The sequence below is a fragment of the Spea bombifrons genome, chromosome 8, assembly GCF_027358695.1.
Source record: "Spea bombifrons isolate aSpeBom1 chromosome 8, aSpeBom1.2.pri, whole genome shotgun sequence".
Classification (NCBI taxonomy): Eukaryota; Metazoa; Chordata; class Amphibia; order Anura; family Pelobatidae; genus Spea; species Spea bombifrons.
This window is the reverse complement of record NC_071094.1, coordinates 5,209,536-5,217,603: the sequence shown is the minus strand read 5'-3', so window position 1 is coordinate 5,217,603 and position 8,068 is coordinate 5,209,536.

Sequence of the window (8,068 nt, the reverse complement as noted above, 5' to 3'; positions counted from 1 at the left end):
AAAGGGGACGTTGAACCGGCTGTTATTAAAAGGCGGGTGTAGGTGGGCTGCCAGCATTTCACTAAATTAATCTGAAGCACTTAATGTTGCCGTAACCCGGCTGCTATGTAATTATGACCTGCCCCGGGGCCTTTAAAGTGTTGGTTATTTGTTTTGAACCCACGGGATATAAAAGCTGACCCGGGAGTCTTTGAGATGTCAGTCATCCAAAGTATATTGCTGAGCCGGGGGATTCTTTTAAAGGGGAAAAAATATATAAATTAAGTACATTAATTTAAAAGAGCATAAACATGGCAATAGACATTGCTTCAAAATGTTTAGATGGTTTTTGAAAACCAATTCCAGGTTAGCTGCCACAGACAGTAATTCAGGAAGGCATGTTGAGGGCATCAGGACATTGAGGGGGCGTGGCTTTTAGAGACAAAATGGCTGCACGCATACAGTCACTCCAGTTTACTAAAAATCAACAAATCTCTTTTCTTCTATTTTTTTGATGACTTATTTATTAATTAGGGGGTATTACCAAAATTAATTTCCATCTGAGTAGCTAATATTAAAAAAAAAAAACAGTTTCTTAGAAATAATGTATTGAAAGGTTTCCGTGTATGTTTGAACAAAATAATTCCCTTTAAAAAACATATTTTAGTCTATGAGGTGGTCGGTATCAATTGTTCATACAGCTATGTATTCGTCTTCTCCTAACGCAATGGAGTTTTAGAGCACCTCTTTGCGCCATGGATTCAGCGGTTCGTTTGTTCGCAGGCACATCTGAGGATCACCCTCCACGGGTGCTTTACCCTGCGAATCCCTTTACACGCGGCTGCCAGCTCTGTTTGATCCATCACAGAGAATCCGCAGCGCTCGCTTCTATCCATGACTGAGTCTTCTCAATAGTTTGCCTGGAGTCAGGACACAGGGCCAGATCAGTCCACAGATGAAAGAAGACAGAAAATGTAATCTCTGGGTGGAAAAGTGAAGATCAAGGATTCCGAGGGGTTTTTTTTTCTAGAAGATTGTTTATTGTGATGCCCCCAGTGCTGTATATACTAATAAATAACCTCCAGGGCTGTATACAATAAGAAACCCCTGCTGCTGTATACAGTAATAACCCCCAGGGCTGTATACAGTGATGTTGCTTAGCATTTACAAAAGCCTGGTTTTAACTTATTTTTTTTTCAATAAACTCCCTTTATCTGCAGACCCAGTCATCTGATATTTGGGGTGACTTTTCCCGGCTCAAACACCACACTGTGCTGATGCTTTATGGCAATGCTAATGAAGTCCGCTCCTCCATAGACTTTCATTAGTCAGGGTGTCTGGCTGAGTGATTAAGACTGAGCCATTCTAGTGTTTCCACAGGCAGCATGATAAGGAGTCGGGGTGTTTGTTTAGTAGATTGGGGTTCAGTTAAGAGAGCGAGAACTCATACAAATAGCTAATATGCCTCTGCCTGAAATAGTATATTATTTAAAAACTGGAGCTGTTAAAAAAGGAAAAAGAGATCAATTTCTTTGAAAAATTATTTATATTCTGATGCTAGTGATAAAAATGGGAAGAATCTGGTCGGCTTAACCCAACATAATTCAACGTATCATTAAATAAGTGGCGACCTATCCACCTAGGTGTCACCCGGAGTCGAAATGACCTGAAATACAGTGAATATTCAGTTCATCAGCCACAGTCGCAGGGTAAGAGGATATTTTACAACGATCTGTCACAGAAAGAGTTATTGCACAAAGCCGGCGGAAGAAGAGAATGGGAGATCCGGCAGGGGTGGAGTGGGAAATAAATATTCATTTAAGGATATATATCAATGAAAGATTTAGAGCAGGAAAAATCAGAATAAAGAGACAGTAGAAGGGGTTTTAAGAGCTTCCGGAGAGGACATCTAAAGAAAGCATGACCAAGATGGATAATATGGACCCGAGAGCCCCCAACAAACCATTTCCTCGTATAAAAATCACGCCAGCAAAAAAAAAAAAGCTCATTCAAAGGGATTTAATGTTTTTTTTAATGCATGAATAAAGTATGGATTTAACACTTTAGATTCCAGAGAAGAGAGTACAGCATTAATGATGTTTTATGCAGCCAAAGAGAGAAAGAATATTGTTTTTTTCCTGTTTCTGTTCGGTGCAGATTTAATGATCAGTGGAAACTCCACATTAAATGGTTAAACTGATTTATTGTGGCATATTTTCCGGGAGAGGAAAATATAAGCATGATCTGGTGAAAAAACACTTGCTTTATGGATCCCAATATGTCTTATTCTTGTTTGCTAAAAACATCCATCAAAAAAGTTTATGTTTAAAAAATATATATTTTGCTTCTTGAGCTCAAACACTACACTGAGCTGATGCTTTATGGCAATGCTAATGAAGTCCGTTCCTCCATAGACTTTCATTAGTCAGAGAGTCCAGCAGGGTCATTAAGACTGAGCTTTTTTATTATTTCTCACAGGCAGTATGATAAGGGGTCAAGGTGTTTGGTAGATTGGACAGAGCGAGAACTTATCTCATTGACCCTGGGTTTGCTCCAGACATACCAGATCTGGTCTTTTGCAACAAATAGTGAGAACTGAAACACAAAAAAATATAGTGCCTTATGACTCAAAATGATGTTTAGACATGAGGCAGATTGTCACTGGTACACCCAACCCTGCTAGGAAGACAACATAAATGTGCCTTGAAACTTAGAACCAATCCATAAATCTCTGCCAAGGATTCTGTGAGAGAGATATAGCCCCCAGCTGGTACATCGTAACGATTCCAATGAATCTTCGCACTCCATATGCCTTGTGTCACGGGTCCTTGTTCTTGTTAAACGGTCTCAACTCCACAGAGCCTTGTACCCCGCTTGTTTCAGAGAGGGCATCAAAGCACAATGGACATCGTCGGCAGAAGGTGTCCTCAGAAGAACCAAAGAAGACGATGGATTCAAGGAGCTAGCCTGTGAAGTAGAGACTGTGGAACAAAGCGATAATAGCATTGTTACTTCCAGTAAGGTTACAATACAATGTATCAAAATCTCAGAGAACTAGAAATAAGGTGTGTAGACTATTTCCCCTCTCTTAAACCTTCTCTGCTGGGAAGGAACATGGTGTTATCTCTTCTCCAATTGTTTCTGGACTCATCATAAAACTGGCCATGTGTAACTGCTCAATGATAAATCCCAACACCGGACCTTAGAAGGTTTAGCGTTTACTTGTGAATGATATGCAATGCATCAACGTATCAGGCGGATACATCTTGTCCTGGACTGGTCATCTGGTAAGCAGTGGAAATCCCTGATAGACACTTACCGTTGCTTACACTCGTGTGAGCCATTGCTATAATATGGGCCATGGGCTGCCACATATGTCCAGTGGGTGGCCACACATAGGTAACTTAGGGGCCACTTTTCTTCTCCTGAGTGGCCCTGGATCATTCCCATTGGTTCAAATTTCTAACTTGAAATGTGAAGAATAGTTTCTCCAAAGTAGGGAACCAACAATCATGGACATGTTTCAGCATCTGCTGTTCCTCATCTTTGTGTTGCCTTTGGCACCTCTATAGCCATCTTCAGAAAGGGGTCTATGTTTGGACTACCCTTCTTCTCCCAGGAAGAGCTTGTAAGATGTCCAGCTAAGAGCAGGCTTGATTGAGTCTATTCAAAGACAGAACATACATATCACATACAAGACGTGCCAGGAGGAGGCAAAGCTTAAAGCGGAACCTTTGCATCTAAGACAAAACCCAAACGGAATTCATCACCGAGAGCTGCCATCTTCTTGGTTTAAATTGCTCCTTCAAACTCAGATAGTCATGACATTATCTTTAAATAGAAACCAGAAGGATGTGCATTAAACCACGTGTGGTGTTTTTACAACGGACATAGAGATGAAGGATTACTATTTGGGCTAACATTAGGGTTCTAATGCAATCTTCAAAGATGGATGGTGGGAAATGAAAGTCAATTTGCAATTCCAGAACGCTTTTAGTTGAGGAAGGTGTGAAGAACTTTAAAAAATAATAACATAAATGGCGGATGCTTTTTTTAATGCTGTATTCGATAATGATTTAACTCACATCTGACAGTTCTTCTTTAAAAACAATACTCCATCATATGGTATAAAAAGGTTTTTATGGGGATGACTTGTAAACATTAATGCCTGAAAAAAATGCTTCGGGGGAAGCAGCTCTTAACTCTGCTCAGATAGCGTATAAAAACAAGTGACAGCAGTTTATAAAAAAAAAAGATTAAAGTTTTCACAGAAAACCCAATAAAGCAGTTTCTGCCAGAACACAGCATTGTAATATTACCCTGGGTCAAAAAATAAGTCATATCAACAATAAAGCATATATGTTCCCTTTAAGAGAATATGGAGTAGACTTTGACATATTACATTAAGTGTTACATTAAGTTCTTAGTTTCACACTAAACTTGATTTTTTTCTGCTCACTCTAGGGGATGCCATTTTAGGATGTCATGTGATATCTGGCAGTCGAACGTGCTTGCATACATCCACTGATGTTTGCTTTACGGCAGGGCTCTCTTTGCCATAAAGCAGGCACCATAATGGAAATGTCAGTATTAGTCCCAGAGGTAACAAAGTAGAAGGGACCTCTGAGGTCTTGAATGCTTACATGACTCTTTGTCTTACTCTTATAAATGCTGATCCACTAAAAGGTATCAACAAACCTGGGAACCTTCCAAATAAGATGAGCCTCATGAAATATTAACCCTTTTATAGCCCACCATGGAGATTTTACATAATGTCTCAGTAAATGTGTTACCCAAATGGCTCTAATACTGGCCACCATGGAAACCTTGACTTGTCATTATTTAAAGATACAATTAATTGAGTCACCTGCGTTGAAAGCGGGATATCAACCATAACATACTGGTAGGAAAAAAAACCAATTGGCTTTCTTATGTACGATCACAGCGGGGAGAATAGGAAGGAGTCTGTTCCTTCACCCTGAGACTCTGTAAAACACCCTAAGACTCAGGGTCAACCTATGACAGGTTGAATGAAAACATTCAACTTTCATAGCGGTCCAAAACAAAGAAGGTTCTTGGCTTAATGGTAGCTGAGCCACTTCTGGATCAGTCTCCAACCATTCTTGACCAGGCTCCGAGCAAGCCCCTGCCACAGCATATATATCATACATTTCTCTGCAGAGCTTCATCGGTCATATTGTGGATGTAGGGGAAAGAAGCTCTACATTTCAACTGATTACCGTGATTTAACAAGAAGAAGACCAAACATACTTACAACATAGAAACATAGATACAATTTGTAACATGTTCCTGCAGTAACAAGATAATGAAACACGTGTTAAGTCTGTCTTCGTTCTCTAGAGCTCAATGTTGTTATCACAGCACATTTAGTTGATCTCTAGAGATACATCCCTTAATGTTAGAGGAGAGCAGACTGCTGAACAGGTGGTAACATATAACCTCCCCCTCACTCCCCAATCCTCGGAGGTGTCTGTATCAGCAAGACAAGATCTCATGAGAAATGACACTAAATCCTAAATCAGGTTATGGTAATCATAGGGCAACTCGGCAATCCTGGGATGGAGGGTCTGGACCAAAGATTTAGGCACGCAAGGGTTAGGTAGGCCAGAAACAGCAGTCACGGAGAGGGCCGATGGCTTATATGTTTCTGTTACTTTGTATACAGAATTAGTGTTTAAGGGCAGTTATAGAAAATGAATACAATGGAGCCTGTTACCAGGTCATGACTGGCCATCTGGCAGACGGGGCAAATGCCTGGTGGGATGCTGGCCCCCATCGCTCGATCTGTGGCTCCAGCATGGGCAGCACTCACATCATTGGGCGGATGCCGGCCCTAGTGCCCAAGTGCCAGAGGTGCATTACCAGTGCGGATCCGGTCTTGCCTCTGAATGTTATTGATAGCCTATGGGACGTGGTTTTTATTGGAGTGCACCTATTTCATATTAGACCATCTGTTAATGTACATATAACATTGTATCTTCAAAATTAAGAAGAACATAAACAGAAAGCTGTCAGAGGAGCATTAAAAGTCCAAAGATGGATCTGTATCAGAAGTTTGGTCAGGTTGGGAAAGCTCCAAGCTTCTGGCCATGGATGATCCTAGCACTGGAGAGGTGCTCAGAACTGAACAGCTTTGTGTCTCCTGTTACAATATTTTCCATGGTTGGACTCCCGCTGTGTGACTGAACAGACACGGTCACGTTTTCAGAAGATGTTTAAATGACAACAACTTCCCAAGATGAAAAGTAGCCGGGTGATACCAGGCAACCCAATGGAGCCTCCAATGCATACACACATCAGGACAAAGACTGGAGCCCCATGTTCTAATGGCCAGGGACCGCAGAAACTGTGTTGACCCCCTAGTATCTGAGACACAGGGTGATCCTTGTACAGATTTACAGGCTGTGAACGGAGACGGATCATATTTGATAGAAGATGATAAGAATGTCTGAAAAGGGGGGGAGGGATTTTTTCAGGTCAGCTCCGTGTGACCTCTGAAGAATCACTTTTCTTTCCACGTCGTGGGCATCGTAGGGGAAATTACAATATGGAAAATTCACACAATTGTATAGGTTTTTAGGAAGGAAAAAAATACCAATTTGTAGGTATTAGGTGCAGATTTAAAATGCATCACACAAAAAGGATTGAAAGGCAGCAAAGTTAATACCGAGTTGGTTTTCCAAGGTGGTTATCATCCTGGTCCCACAGAGACAGACCACCGGAAATCTTAGTTTCCTAGACAGGTTAATGCTGCCTCTGCCACAGGCTGCCATCGATGACTACGAGGTGAGCATTTAACCACATATGTCTAAATGTAATGTGTCCCACACCCCGGTTTTTAGCGCCAAAGTAATAGGCGTGATGATTATTCTTCACATTGAATCGACCGTCCCTTCTATCACTTCTACAGAAGAACATTGTGTAGCTTTGGCAGAAATCGTATGATTTCCCCCAGATTATTAGATGATTCAGAATATCCACGTTTTGCATTCCTTCTCATTTTTTGCCTCCTAACTCCCAGCCTCCGATCATTTATTTTTCTTGTACAAGGAGTCTTCGGAGACCGGGGACGCGAGCCGGGATGAATAACCAGAGGCTGTATTTCGGTTTACAGGCACCGAGGAAGCGTCGGTTTGCTCTCCAGGTTCAGAACGCCGAGTGCCCTGTTAACATCTGCTGGGTGGAGAAACTCTCTTGAGTTATGGCCTCACTGCTTTAACCTGATATACTTCTTGGACCATCGCAGCAAAAACGCCCTCTGTTAACCCATCAAGAGCCTATTGTATGTCCCATTTTCCCTACTAAAAATCCTCCAAGGGTCCTTCTTTATAAGTCCTCCTTTGGAACTCATACCCCCCCTATCCACCTTTACTATCCTGATGCCCCCACAATTTGCTGTGTCCAAGATTTCAAGTCGCCCCTTGTGATTAAACACATCAATAATGAAAGGTCTCTTATTTTTTATTAGATAATTAGTATTATTATTTATTGTTTTATATAGCGCCATCATATTCCACAGTGCTGTACTCTAGGCACTTTTATTTCATTATTTCCACCCAAAATGTAATTTGTCATAATTTACTCCCCCAATCATCTTCTCCCTCTACTTTGTCACTCTTTCTACCGCCAGGACACCGTAATTCAAAGATCCCATCGTCATGACGCCCACGGGGGGGGGCAGAATGGGCTATATTCGGCCTTGACTGTTGTGCGGAGGAGGAGGCTTTTTGGCGGGAATTTAGGGGGAGGAGTTTAGGTTATGTAAGGTATTGGTTTCCCGGGCTTTCTCCCCTCATTTTAATTTCTCTCTTTAGGGGGTTGTGTGTGGCGTTTTTTTCACAGTCTAAGGGGGGCATCTTGCCAGGTATCCAGGGGGTTAATGTGGTGGTAAGAGAATGGTTGGTAACAACTGGTGGGGCTTCTTGGCTGGTGGTGCTTGGTACCTCAAGTCCAGGAGGGGGCATCCGGGTATGTCCCTTCCCTTAGGGGTATTTGGCTCTGGTACCTGGATTACTTGGCAAGCTTAGTGGGTTTGTTGTATATATTTACATGTTTGTGTTTTGAGTCA